The following is a 15812-nucleotide window of genomic DNA, read 5'->3' as shown; positions in this document are numbered from 1 at the left end:
TCATATTTAGTGCTCCCATTTCACTTAGTTTATGTTTTCCAATTTTCCATCTCTTTTTGTTGTTAATCTTTCTCAAGACTTTATCAAGCATGGTAGAAAAGCTTTTGTATACATTTATACAAATAGTATGTATAATATATCTTTTAGAAAACTTGTGAATTTTTGTCTAACTGAAAAGAAGTATGATATTTTGATTTCACTTGTTTAACTTAGTATGAATAGAATGCTAGGCTTTTAATTAAAAACAAAAAGATATGCAACAAGCATCAGAGGTTTACTGTATAGCACAGGGAACTATAGTCAATATCTTGTAGTCACCTATAATGGAAAATAATCTGAAAAATAACATATGTCTATACGTATAACTGAATCACCTTGCTGTGCACCTGAAACATTGTAACTCAACTATTCTTCAATTATATGTGTGTATATATATATATATATATATATATATATATAAAGAAAAAAAATTTTTTTAAAGGCCAAAGGAACAGCCCAGACTCAACCATGGAGACATCAATGGTTTAATGGATAAAGGTAGTTTACACTTCTGAAGCAAGGTCCTGGAGCAACACCTCACCATATGTGGCAGACGGTGGTCAAGACATGGTAGCAGTTTTTGCTACTTGGGAAAGGGGGAAGTTACCAGTTATGGGAAAATTGGCATCAGGCTGGGTCATTGGTTACCAGGGAAACTAGCGGAGGAGTGTGCCCTTCACTGCCCCTTTGATAAGCTATCCTGGGGACGATGTTCGGATCTAAAGATTAGAGCAATCACTAGCTGGGTCAGGGGTAGGACGCCAGCCATGTGAGTCAGGTATAGGTGAAGCAGGCACTGTCCAGCAGGGGATGTACAGTGAGCAAGAGAACAGCCGTGATGGTTGACCAGATCATATCAGGACCTGCAGTTTAAGACTGATGCAGCCAGCCAATAGAAAAACCACTAGGAACACACTTGTAGTCCAGAGGGTTAGATTTCTTAATTTGCTGGTGGGGGAGAATGCACTCCAGAGGAAGCTGGACATCTTGCTAAACAAAAGAGACTAAGGTCTTTATTGGATTCTAAAGAAGGGCAGAATTCTGGCATAATTTCAATGAAGCAGCGTTTTGATAGGCTCAGAACAGAGAGGAGCTGTGTATAAAAGTGTTAACATCAGACCTAAGCCTAAGCTGAGAAGCTGATCCCGGGTCCTCTCCTTGGAAATCTCAAAATTAAGATAAATGTAGGATGTTTGGCCTGAAAACTCCTTATCTAAAGCTTTGAGCTTGGACTTAACAGCCTGTGTCACAATGACCCATATTCTTCAGGTCCTTCAGCAAGAATGGGGTGTTCCATCCACCAGGATATAACTTCAGACTCCAAAGTTTCAATCAGTCTATTATTTTTTGAGAACATTCCTCAGTACCACGTCCTCGATGTTAATTAACAAAAGCATTTTTTACATAACAAAAAGGCACAAAATATTCCATAGTCTAAGAAGCATATTCAATATTTGGGGGCCTAATGGATACCAAACAGTAAATATTGGGTTGGCCAAAAAGTTGTTTGGGTCTTTCTAGAACATCTTACAGAAAAACATGAATGAACTTTTTGGCCAACCCAATATGTGAAGCAAGCGCTTACCTGTACAAAGCTGTTGGGAATGTACATTGGTACAAACTTTATGAGAAGATACTTTTGATATAAAATAAAGTAAGAATGCTGCATAAATAACAACATTTGGAAAATTTGCCTGTGGCTCCTTCCCAAATCTCTCCTCATTTTCTTTTAGCCCCTACCCATCATAACCCAGGTGGCGCTAGTAGTAAAGAACCTGCCTGCCAACGCAGGAGACGTAAGAGCCTAGAGTTCAATCCCTGGGTCTGCAAGATCCCCGGAGAAGGGCATGACAGTCCACTCCAGTATTCCTGCCCGGAGAATCCCATGGACAAAGGAGCCTGGTGGGCTACAGTCCATAGGGTCGCAAAAGAGTTGGACATGGCTGGAGCGATTTAGCACGCATGCACACATCATATCCAAGGTACAGTGAGAGAAAGTGGGTTATCTAGCTTAAGTGCAGGGCTAAATAAGGTTTCTCTGATTAAATTGTAAGTAAGGTGCATAAGAGGAGAAAAAAAGAACAAAACAACATTCACCCAGTGTTTGTCAGGATTTATTTCTGGGTCATGTTCTAGAATTGAGAGTGTTCACTCTGAAATTCAACTTCAGACTTTAGAAACACAGATTTGTGAAGTTCCCTGGTGGCCTAGTGGTTAGGATAACTAACCTGAACTATGTCTCTCCTGCTATATCCAAAATATATTTTCTATTTTTTTTTTCTCTTTAAACAAAGAAAAAAGAACTTTAAAAATTGGAGGGAGAGACTTCCCTGGTGGTCCAGTGGCTGAGGCTCTTCACTCCAATGCAGGGGGCCTGGGTTCAATCCCTGATCAGGAAACTAGATCCCACGTGCCACCACTATGAGTTCTCATGCCGCAGCTGAAAGGTCTCGTGTGCCTCAACTACGACCCAGCACAGCCAAATAAATAAATACTTGTCTTTAATTGGAGGGAGACCAACAATGGAGAACACAACACTGCCTAGTGCTGAAACTCAGCAGTGCCCTTTTGAGTGGCACTGACAGGGAACTGATGACTTAAATACCTTCTGTCACAACAGTTATATAGGAACACCATCCTAGTGGAATGACTGCCATCTGAGTGCCTTCTAGATTCAAGATATCCAAAGCACACTGCAAAGATGTAATTAATCTTTATGTTAACTAGTAGGAGGGGGGTTTTGTTAGCCCCGTCTTGTAGATGAAGAAGCTATGGCAAGAATAATAATTCATCTCTGATATACCTGGCAGAACCAGTCCTGTGTTTGTAGTCATGTGCCAGGGATTTTTTAAAATTTGGCACACTGGGCTGGGAGACAAGGGGATTACTAAATAGCATGTAAAGCATTTCCTATTTGTTATTCTGATGTCTGTGTGTGTGTGTGTGTGTGTGTACTAAATAAGCAGCCTTCTACACAGTGTAGAAGAATCAACCTGGATTCCAGTCCTATCTCTGTCCTCTGCTGATTGTGTGACCACAGGCAAGTCACTAACCTCTTAGTTGACTCTTTCAAATGGGGAAACAGTATTACCTACCACCTACATCGAGGTTGTTGTTTGTTGAGAGCCTGCTGTTTACCAAGCTCTGTGGTTGTGTTTTCTGGGCATCGGCTCCATTACTGTTCACACTGTTGTTGCCAAAACTCAGGCTCTGTTCACTGGTGCTGGGTAGAAGCTCAGAGACAGAGTTTGGGGTGAAATGAAGAAGAGTAGCTTTATTGCTTTGCCAGGCAAAGGGGGCCACAGTGGGCAATTGCCGTCAGAACTGTGTGGGAGTTTTATAGTGTTCAAGGAGCAGGGCATAGTCAGCTTGTGGACATTTTTTTGACTGATTTGTGGTGAGGTAATCAGGAGTTACCATCCTCAGGCTTTTGGTTCCAACAGGTCTGGGGTCTATGTGCTTGCAGGCACCATACACTTAACTTCTTCCATCTGGTGGGGGTTTCAGTGTCTGCAAAACAACTCAAAAGACATGGCTCCAAATATTATAGCACTTCTCTGGTGATACAGTAGTTAGGAATCCACCTGCCAATGCAGAGCACATGGGTTTGATCCTGGTCCAGGAAGATTCCACATACCTCAGGGCAGCTAAGCCCATGCGCCACAACTACTGAGCGGGGATGCCCAAGAGCCAGTGTTCCACAACTAAAGAGTAGCCCCTCCTTGCCACAGCTAGGGAAAGCCCACGCACAGCAGTGAAACCAAAACCCAGCGCAGCCAAAAATAAAGATAAAGTTGAAAGAAAATAGTTTCAAGGTATACCCACAGATAAAAGACTAATATCCCAAGGAAATAAAGAACTTGTAAAAAGTGAGGAAAAAAAAGACCAAAAACTCAACAGAAACGTGGGCAAAATACACAGATACTTCACCAAGAATTATATTACCCTGAAATAGATGGGGAAACAGTGGAAACAGTGTCAAACTTTATTTTTTTGGGCTCCAAAGTCACTGCAGATGGTGACTGCAGCCATGAAATTAAAAGACACTTATTCCTTGGAAGAAAAGTTATGACCAACCTAGATAGCATATTCAAAAGCAGAGACATTACTTTGCCAACAAAGGTCCATCTAGTCAAGGCTATGGTTTTTCCAGCAGCCATGTATGGATGTGAGAGTTGGACTGTGAAGAAAGCTGAGCGCCGAAGAATTGATGCTTTTGAACTGTGGTGTTGGAGAAGACTCTTGAGAGTCCCTTGGACTGCAAGGAGATCAGCCCTGGGTGTTCATTGGAAGGGCTGATGCTAAAGCTGAAACTCCAGTACTTTGGCCACCTCATGCAAAGAGTTGACTCATTGGAAAAGACTCTGATGCTGGGAGGGATTGGGGGCAGGAGGAGAAGGGGATAACAGAGGATGAGATGGCTGGATGGCATCACCGACTCAGTGGACGTGAGTTTGGGTAAACTCCGGGAGTTGGTAATGAACTGGGAGGCCTGGCGTGATGCGATTCATGGGATCGCAAAGAGTCGGACACAACTGAAAGACTGAACTGAACTGAACTGAACTGAACACATTTTGAAAGATATTCAACTTTTCTCATAAAAACATTTTGAAAGATATTCAACTTTTCTCATAATAAGAGAAATGCAACTTAAAACCATACTTGGATACTATTTCTCACCTATTAGATTGGCAAAAATCAGTACCCCTAGGGAGGGAATTTATCACAATAGAAACAGTTCAGTTCAATCACTCAGTCGTGTCTGACTCTTTGCAACCCCATGAATTGCAGCACACAGGCTTCCCTGTCCATCAACAACTCCCGGAGTTCACTCAAACTCATACATTTACCCTTTAATCTAACAATGTCAATTTTGGTAATTCAACCTGAAGATAAACCTATAACAGTACAAAAAATATATATATATTTTTAAAGTTACATGCAAGGTTATTTATTGTGTTATTTGTAACTGCAACATATTGGAAAGAACTTAAATTTCTATACACAGAAAATAGTTTGAGTAAACTATAGTACATTCACACATTAGAATAACATGCAGCTATAAACAAAGAATAAGGGAGATCTCTACAAATACACATGGAGTGACATCCAGGATACTTTTGATGAGAGAAAAAGAGAAAGTGCAGAATAGTATGTGTATGTATACACATATATTGGAGAAGGGGATGGCAACCCACTCCAGTATTCTTACCTGGAGAATTCCATGGACAGAGGAACCTGGCCGGCTACAGTCCATGGGGTCGCAAAGAGTCAGACACGACTGAGCAGCTAACACACACATACATATATAGATATATATATATATAATGTGATTTTTCATGTAATATAGGAGCAAAAATAAGAATACACCCACACATACATTAGAAAGAACAAGTATGTACACCTTAAACTTATACAGTTTTATATGTGAAATATATTTCAATTTTAAAAAAAGGAGAAAGAAAATAAGTATAATCTTGCCTCAATGCATATGGTAGTCGCACTCTAGGAAAATTTAGTGTATGTAAAATCCCTGTAAATATCCTTTATGTTTATATGTAAAACAGAATTTGGTTCTAGTTTAACTATCCCAAATACAGTTTTCATTTACAGGAATAGCTTGGTAACGTTCCAAAGGGTGTGGGATCGTTTATACACTGCAGGATGTCAGCCAAGCATCCTTGCCCCTGACCTAAATGCCAGTGGTGCCCCCAGTCATTGTGATAATCCCAAAACAATCATGATATGGGTTGAATTATATTCCCCCAAAAGATATACTAATGCCCTAACCGCCAGTACCCTGTGAATGTGACCTTATTTGAAAATAGAGTCTTTGCAGATGTAATCAAGTTAAAATGAAATTAGGCTGGATTAGGGTGAGCTAAACCACTGGATTAGCAATGACTTGGTGTCCTTATAAAAAGAGAAAACAGACAGAGACACACAGAGGGGAGAAGGTCATGTGACGACAAGGGCAGAGATTCGAGTGATGCATCTGCAAGACGAAGGACATCAGGGCTTGCTGGCCGCCACCTGGAGCTATAAGGGGGGCAGGGAACAGACTCTCCTTAGGGCCTCTGGAAGACCCAGCCCTGCCAGTACCTCAGTTTCAGATCTCTGGCTCCTGGAGATTTGAGAAGATACATTTGGGTTGTTTCAAGATGGCTCAGCGGGTAAAGAATCAGGAGACTCAGGAGATGCAGTTTCAATCCCTGGGTCAGGAAGATTCCCCTGGAGGAGGAAATGGCAACCCACTCCAGTATTCTTGCCTGGAAAATTCCATGGACAGAGAAGCCTCACGGGCTACAGTCCGTGGGGTCACAAAGAGTCAGACACGATTGAGCAACTAAGCACGCAAGCACCCAAAGTCACCAACTTTGTGATAGTTGGTGACAGCCCTGGAAACCAAATACAAAGCTACCACATGGGACTTCCCTGGAGGCACAGTGACTAAGAATCCACCTTCCAATGCAGGGGACATAGGTTCGATCCCTGGTCCAGGAAGATTCCACAAACCACGGAGCAACAACACCAAAGCCTGTGCTCCTAGAAGCCTGTGCTCAGCAACAATGAAGCCACCACAATGAGAAACCCTTGCACCCCAACTAGAGAAAGTCCTCGCGCAACAATGAAGGCCCAGCACAGCCATAAATAAATAAGTAAAAGCTCTCAGGGTGCTGAACACATTACAGGAAACCTGTCTTTGTGTCTCCCTCCTGCTTAGTGTCCAGTCCCCTGCTCAGACATCACCCCTCAGGCGGTGTCTTCCTTAAACCCCTTAATCAAAGTATCATCCCACCCCATTGCTCTCATCCCTTTACCCTACATAAAGTTTTCTTTGCTTTTCATTACCTAACATGATATCATTTCTTTCTTTAGTTGTTGTCTGTCTCCCCAGCTAGCATGCCAGCTCCACGCAAAGGCGACTGACTTTCTCTTCTTTCCTGTTACACATCAGCACCCATGACAGCCCTGGCCAGAAGTAGGCGCTTCATTGACATTTACTGAACCAATGAGTGAGTACACCTTTGCAAAGAGAGGGCAAATGTAACTTTAACATAGTGAGGAAAAGAACAGACTAGCTTCCCTGGAGAAGAGACTAAAGAGAGATATCAAGAGATTCTGAGAGCTGGAAAACCTGGAGGAAAAGTCATGTGAGATATTTTATTGGGAGTTGGAGGTGTGTCCTCATTTAGTCATGGAATTTTAGTTGCAGATGTGATGTACAAAACATGCATATGCTTGCCTGGCAAGGCGCTGGAGCCAGAAAGGCTACATCTGTCACATTCGTTTGAAGCCAATCCAAGTAGGCTAACGTGCGTTTGGAGAGCTCTGAAAGAATGTTATATCTTGTACATGCTGTCAGCAGCAGGAGGGGAAAACGTGTTGGGAAGAGAAAACAGATACTGAACAAGCCACATTCGTGCTGTGAGATCACACACAGGGATTCTCAGCCGCAGTCCTATTGACACTTTGGTGCTGTTTACAGTTGTTGGTTGGTGAGAGCCTTCCCCGTGCAAAGGATGACTGCCAGCAAATGACAATCTCACCAGTTAAGATAACCAAGAATGTCTGTAGACATGGCCAAACATCCTCTGGGGTTCAGGGAGCAAACTCACCCCAGTTGAGAACCATTGAGTTACATATGGTGCTGGTCCACTCTCCCTCCTTCATTTGTAACTCCACACACGCGTAGTAGGACAACCCTTCAACGTCCCTCAAAGATGATTTGTTTCTGTGTGGACTCCCTCCGAATGTGCCCTGATATTTTCTGAGGTCATCTGTGGTCAACCATTTTATTAGTAGCCTCCAACAAAACACATCTCTCTGAATTCCTGCCCAAGCATAGTTCCCATCTACACTGAGTCTAGACATGATCACGTGGCCTACTTCAGCCAATGGGACATTGGCAGGCATGGTGATAGAAACAGAAGCTTGTTAAACACTGACACCTTCGAGCTTGTCCTGTTGGAACATTCCTTTGTTGGGAGCCAGAACAAAGTTCAGGCTAGATTCCTGAAGGACCAGAGGCCGCATGGAGAGAAGCACTGATAGATGAGACGTCATCCTGGATGTTCCAGGATTCAACTTCAACTGAATGCAAACATGAGTGACCTTGGCTACATCATATGAAGCAGAAGAACTGTTCAGCTGAGCCCAGTCAACTCACAGGATTGTGAAAAACAGGAAATCGGTTTTGTTTTAAGCCAATAAGTTTTGAGGTAGGGTATTACACAGCAATAGTCAACTGAAAATGATGCTAGGAAAGATTGAGGGCAACAGGAAAAGGGGGCAACAGAGGATGAGATGGTTGGATGGTATCACAGACTCAGTGGACATGAGTTTGAGCAAACTCAGAGATAGTGAAGGACAGGGAAGCCTGGCTGTAGTTCATGGGGTTGCAGACTTGGACATGACTTAGTGACTAAACAACAACAACAATAACAAGTTGATGAAAGTAAGAAGCACTGAAGTGTTGGAGCAGGCTCATGTGAGCTTACAAGAGTGAACTGTGGAATTTTCAGAATCAATTATTAAATGTTAAATTATACTAACAGGTTGAAATGAATTACATTTTTAAAAGATAATACATAATCAAAACATATCATTTCTTTTTTTAATTAATTTTTATTGGAATATAGTTGATTTACACTGTTGTGTTAGTTTCTGTTATACAGCAATGTGAATCAGTTACACATATATATATATATATATATATACACACATATCCACTCTTTTACATTCTTTTCCCATATAGGTCATTACAGAGTATTGATTAAGGTTCCCTGTGCTATACAGTAGGTCCTTATTAGTTACTTATTTTATCACTTCTTAATTATTATACTCCTTTTTACTATTATATATGGTCTTTTAAAAATTTTTTATGTATGGTCTTGAGGTTATTTTTTTACGATTTTTTTTTTGATGTGGACCATTTTTAAAGTCTTTATTGAATTTGTTACAATATTGCTTCTGCTTTTTATGTTTTGGTTTTTTGGCTAGAAGGCATATGGGATATTAGCTCCCTGACCAGGGATCAAGTCCATACCCTCTGCATTGGAAGGCAAAGACTTAACCACTAGACTGCCAGGGAAGTCCCCCTCTTGAGATTATTTGTATCTAAGCCCATGCACCACAGCTACTAAAGCCCGGGGGTCTAGAGCTTCTCTTCTGCAACAATAGAAGCCACCGCAATGAGAAACCCACAGATAGCAATTAGAGAGTAGCCCCTGCTTGGCCGCAACTAGAGAAAGCCCGAGTACGTCAACAAAGACCAACCACAACCAAACTATTAAATAAATAAATCTTAAAAAAAAAAAAAAAAAAAAGGTGGGAAATTTGCAACCACTGCCCATTCTGCTATGGAAATGGGAGCTTCACCCTCTGGTCCCCTCCTGCCTTTAGTCAAGAGAAGGCCTTTTAGAAACCCTAGTCTATGTGAGTAGTTTCTCACAGTATGTGGGAATGATCTTGCTGCCCGTCAAGATCAACATCACACTTTCCCCTCTGCTTTGATACTGTACCATTTCAGCTGTAGGTGCCAAATCCTTTTGATTCCACATGAAATGCTACCCTGGATTGCTTTCATGTATGTTTTATGAGTACCCCTAGGCATGAATATTTATTTAAGCAACTCAGAGCATATCCCTTTGATTTTCTTTCTCTGTCCTCACTTATGTTTAAAGGGTGGGGGAGGTGCACAATGTCATAGTTCACCTGTAATGGCTTTGGCCTCCTAACCCCTTTGCTTACAGGGCCAAATAGTCATCTAGGAAATGGAAAACATTGCCTGGCTTTGTGTCAGTTAGCAGCATGACACACATTTCTGTTTTACTAATGAAACAGCTCTTTCCTGTGCAATGTCAGCTTTCCTACACAATGTGTCAGCGTACCCTTGTCATCCAGCTGTTGCCTGTTTGGATCCCTTCCACAGTGACTGACCTGGTCAACCCTTCATCCACATTAATATCTTCTGTTCATTCAGAGACACTGTCAAGAGAATGAAAAAACAAGACACGGGAGAAAATATTTGCGAAACTTAAATATGATAAAAGGCCTATATCCAGAACATATACAGAATCCTCAAAACTCAATAATAAGAGAATAAACAGCCCAATTATAAATCAGGCAAAAGATCTGAGCAGATATATGCAGAAGCAAATAATCACGAGAAGATACTGAACGTCATTTGTCATTCTAGAAATGGAAATTAAAATCACCACGAGGTACCATAATACCCTAGAATGGCTATAATTACACAGACTTCTCATAGAAGCAGAGTACCTGAAAATATCTTACACTACTCAGTATCGGTGGGGAAGTAAAATGACAGCTACTTTGAAAATGCTTGATGCTTTCTTAAAAAGTTAAACCTACAGTTCCTATATGGTCCAGCCATTCCACATCTAGGAGTTTACTCGCCAGAGATGGAAACATACAGAGACTTGCACAGAAATGTTCATAACAGCTTTCTTGGTAATGCTCCTCAATAGGTGAATCTACTCACTAATTGTGGTATGTAAATACCATAGAATACTGCTCAGTGATACAAAAATATGAACCACTGGTATACCCAACAACAGAGCTGACTCTCAAAATAATTCTGCTGAATGAGAGAAGCCAGACCACCCTCCTCAAAAAAACGCAGTACCTAGTTAACACTCCTTTGTATAAATTTCTACATTAACTAATCTAAGAAACAGAAAGCAGATCAGTGGCTGTCTGTGGATAGGATGGGGTAGGAATAAAAAGAGACTGCAAAGAGTCAGGAAAAGTATTTTGGAGGTGATGGATGTATTCATTATCTTGATTATGGTGATGGTTTCACAGGAATATATTTATGTCAAAATTTATAAAATTACACACTTTAAATATGTGCAGTTTATTCAATGTCAATTACACATCAGTAAAGCTGAGAAAATACATATGTATATATGTATAGGATGCATCAGTTATTGACTAAGTAATGATTCAAGATGGAACTAGAAGGACTTCCCTGGTGCTTCAGTGGCTTAGGCTGGGGGCTCAGGTCAGGGAACTAGATCCCACATGCCACAATGAAGAACCCCTGTGCTGCAAGTAAGACCCAGTGTAGCCAAATAAATTAATATTTTTTTAAATAAACATTTTAAAAATATTTATTTTAAAATAATATTAAAATTTTAAACATATTTGTTAATAAATATTTTTATTATTTGTTTTAATAACCCAAGGGACAGACTATCCACTTCAGTATTCTGGGGCTTTCCTTGTAGCTCAGCTGTTAAAGAATCGGCCTGCAATGTGGGAGACCTGGGTTTGAACCCTGGGTTGGGAAGATCCCCTGGAAAAGTGAATGGCTACCCACTTCAGTACTCTGGCCTGTAGCATTCCATGCACCATATAGTCCATGGAGTCGCAAAGAGTCAGACACGCCTGAACATCTTTCAGCTTTCAAGTTGGTCTACCAACTTGGGTTATTAAAATTGGGAGACTATAATGACTAGAAGCATGCACATCTCTTCAATTATCAGCCTGACCTTCAGACCAGGTCCAATTAAATCCAAAGGTAAGTGCAAAGTGGGTGTCCAGAACATCTGTAATATAGAAACCTCTTTATTCATATCTGAAATTGACTTGAATGGTCACATAGGCTGTGACAACCCATACAAGCTGAGCTGCAGGCAGGTTAAAGCAGAGTCATTCCCTAATGGGAAATCATTCAGCAGATTTGTCTCTGATACTGATGAAATGTTGTATGGTTTGCTGTGTGAGACACAAATGCGGGAATAACCTGTGTTTTGACTTATGCACCAACAGGGACTTCCGTGGAAATCCAGTGGTTTGATCTGGGAACTAAGATCCCACCTGCCCCACTCATGGTGCAGCCTAAAATAAAAAAAATTTTAAAAAAGAAATCAAGTTAAATGACCATAAGCTTAACATCCTAAATTTCATGAATAGTAATCCAAACATTCATACACAGTTTATTGCCATCTCAAAGCTAATAAAATAAGGAATGCAGTCATCTTCTCTGTGATGGGTTATTAAGAGTTGTCTGGTCTCTCAGGGCCACCCCTTGATAACAATACAAAAAGTTGCTAAATCTGCATTGCTAAGTTTTTGTGAGAGTTCTGCTTTTCAGATAGAGTTTGAGCTTTTAAAATACCATGGCGATGTAATTTTGAAAAAGTTATTTTTCTCCCTGTAGTAGGTTGAATAGTGGGCTCCCAAAATACAAACCCACGGTCTGATCCCCAGAATGTATGGATGATACCTGATTTGGAAATAAGGTCTTTGCAGGTGTAAGTAAATTAAGGGTCTTGAGATTATCCTGCATTATCCAGGTGGGCCCTAAATCCAGCGACAGGTGTTCTTATAAGGCAAAAGTAAAGGCAGATTGGAGATAGAGATCAGAGGGAAAGAGAAGGTGTGGTGAAAATGAAGGCAGAGAATGAAGTGACGTCTCAAACCAAGGAAGCCAGCGGCCACCAGAAGCTGGAAGAGAAAAAGGGGGGGTGGGGCGGAGTCTTCCCTAGAACCTCTGGAGGGAGCAGCCAGCCAACACGTGATTCAGACTCTGGCTTACAGAACGGTAGGAGAATAAATTTCTATTGTCTTAGCCGCAGCCTCAGGAAACCAACACTACCTCACAGAGCACTAAGGATGGGGACAATGGTACTATCAATATTGTAGGTTCACCGTGAGGATTAAATGAATTAAATGAATTGATACTCCTCAAGCACTATAGAAGAGTGATACCTGGTGTGCTTAGTTGCTCAGTCAGGTCTGACTCTTTGTGACCCCGTGGACTGTAACCCGCCAGGCTCCTCTGTCCATAGGGATTCTCCAGGCAAGAATACTGGAGAGGGTTGCCATGCCCTCCTCCAGGGGATCTTCCTAAGCCAGGGGCTGAACCCAGGGCTCCCGCATTGCAGGCCAATTCTTTACCATCTGAGTCACCAGGGAAGCATGTTTGATACCTAGTTCCCAGGTGACGCTAGTGGTAAATAACTCCCCTGCCAATGCAGGAGACACAGAAAACTTTGGTTCAATCCCTGGGTTGGGAAGGTCCCCTGGAGAAGGGAATGGCAACCCACTCCAGTATTCTTGCCTGCAGAATTCCAGGGACAGAAAAGCCTGCTGGGCTACCAGCCCATAGGGTCATAAAGAGCCCGACACAACTTAGCTACAAAACACCAACAACAAAGCACTATGAAAGTTCTAAGCAAATAGTCTTCAGAAAGAATTTCTCTAGGGTCAACACAACCTACTGTTGATCACACTCATTTATTGATGCCTGTCTGGTGAATTGGACACTATAATAGTGAGCCTCTTTCTGGTCAAGGCTATGGTTTTTCCAGTAGTCATGTATGGATGTGAGAGTTGGACTATAAAGAAATCTGAGCACTGAAGAATTGATGCTTTTGAACGGTGGTATTGGAGAAGACTTCACAGTCCCTTGGACTGCAAGGAGATCCAACAAGTCCATCCTAAAGGAGATCAGTCCTGAGTGTTCACTGGAAGGACTGATGTTGAAGCTGAAACTCCAATACTTTGGCCACCTGATACGAAAAGCTGACTCATTTGAAAAGACCCTGATGCTGGGAAAGAGTGAAGGCAGGAGGAGAAGGGGACGACAGAGGATGAGATGGTTGAATGGCATCACCGACTCAATGGAGATGAGTTTGAGTAGACTCCAGGAGTTGGTGATGGACAGAGAGGCCTGGCATGCTGTGGTCCATGGGGTCACAAAGAGTCGGACACGACTGAGCGACTGAACTGAACTAGACTTGGAACTGAAACAACACTCATGATGATGGTGAAAAGGTCAACAAGAGCAGACTATCAAGATTCTTTCTGAACCGGAAGACTCTATAGAAGGAACCCTTTAACTCTCCATGCCTTTGGGTCCTTTCTTCTCTATTAGTTGTCTGTACAACTTCTTAATCCCTAAACGCAATGTGAAACACAATCCGGGGCCACCGGGTAAAATTATTTTCTTTCCTTCCCTTGGGAGTCTAAAACCCACTGAGGCGCCCAGAGATCAGAATTCCCAAGGCAATACCAAGCGCCCACGTTCAGTTCAGTTCAGTCGCTCAGTCGTGTCCGACTCTTTGCGACCCCATGAATCGCAGCACGCCAGGCCTCCTTGTCCATCACCAACTCCCGGAGTTCACTCAGACTCCAGTCCATTGAGTCAGTGATGCCATCCAGCCATCTCATCCTCTGTCGTCCCCTTTTCCTCCTGCCCCCAATCCCTCCCAGCATCAGAGTCTTTTCCAATGAGTCAACTCTTTGCATGAGGTGGCCAAAGTACTGGAGTTTCAGCTTTAGCATCATTCCTTCCAAAGAAATCCCAGGGTTGATCTCCTTCAGAATGTACTGGCTGGATCTCCTTGCAGTCCAAGGGACTCTCAAGAGTCTTCTCCAACACCACAGTTCAAAAGCATCAGTTCTTTGGTGCTCAGCCCTCTTCACAATCCAACTCTCACATCTATACATGACTACTGGAAAAACCATAGCCTTGACTAGACAGACTTTAGTCGGCAAAGTAATGTCTCTGCTTTTGAATATGCTATCTAGGTTGGTCATAACTTTTCTTCCAAGGAGTAAGCATCTTTTAATTTCATGGTTGCAGTCACCATCTGCAGTGATTTTGGAGCCCGAAAAAATACAGTCTGACACTGTTTCCTCTGTTTCCCCATCTATTTTCCATGAAGTGATGGGACCAGATGTCATGATCTTCGTTTTCTGAATGTTGAGCTTTAAGCCAACTTTTCCACTCTCCTCTTTCACTTTCATCAAGAGGCTTTTTAGTTCCTCTTCACTTTCTGCCATAAGGGTGGTGTCATCTGCATATCTGAGGTTATTGATATTTCTCCCGGCAATCTTGATTCCAGCTTATGTTTCTTCCAGCCCGTGCTTCTTCCAGCCCAGCATTTCTCATGATGTACTCTGCATATAAGTTAAATAAGCAGGGTGACAATATACAGCCTTGACGTACTCCTTTTCCTATGTGGAACCAGTCTGTTGTTCCATGTCCAGTTCTAACTGCTGCTTCCTGACCTGCATACAGATTTCTCAAGAGGCAGGTCAGGTGATCTGGTATTCCCATCTCTCTCAGAATTTTCCACAGTTTATTGTGATCCACACAATTAAAGGCTTTGGCATAGTCAATAAAGCAGAAATAGATGTTTTTCTGGAATTCTCTTGCTTTTTCCATGATCCAGCGGATGTTGGCAATTTGATCTCTGGTTCCTCTGCCTTTTCTATAAAACCAGCTTGAACATCAGGAAGTTCACGGTTTACGTATTGCTGAAGCCTGGCTTGGAGAATTTTGAGCATTACTTTACTAGCATGTGAGATGAGTGCAATTGTGCGATAGTTTGAGCATTCTTTTGCATTGCCTTTCTTTGGAATTGGAATGAAAACTGACCTTTTCCAGTCCTGTGGCCACTGCTGAGTTTTCCAAATTTACACCTGCAGAAAACTACGACTCCCAGAAGGCTTTGGGAGGCGGACCGCGAAAGGGGCGGAGCCTAAGGGAGACGGTCGTTGGCCGATTCCATCGTCCAGAGCGGGAAGGGTCGGCTGGGCGGAGTTTGGGAGGGAAGGCCCGGCTAGTTGTAAATAGAAATATCGGCGTCCTGCGCGCGTTTGGTACGATCCACGCGGGGGCTCCCTGCTTCCTCGGCCTGCGCTTGAAGTTTCCCGGGCCGGGAGCGCGGCGCCTGCTGGGAAAGCGCCGGGACGGTTGTCTGGGCCAGCGGCGGCCGCGCGGGAGCCGCGAC

The sequence above is a fragment of the Capricornis sumatraensis genome, chromosome 11, assembly GCF_032405125.1.
Source record: "Capricornis sumatraensis isolate serow.1 chromosome 11, serow.2, whole genome shotgun sequence".
In the NCBI taxonomy this organism is placed as follows: domain Eukaryota; kingdom Metazoa; phylum Chordata; class Mammalia; order Artiodactyla; family Bovidae; genus Capricornis; species Capricornis sumatraensis.
This window is presented reverse-complemented; position numbering follows the sequence as displayed.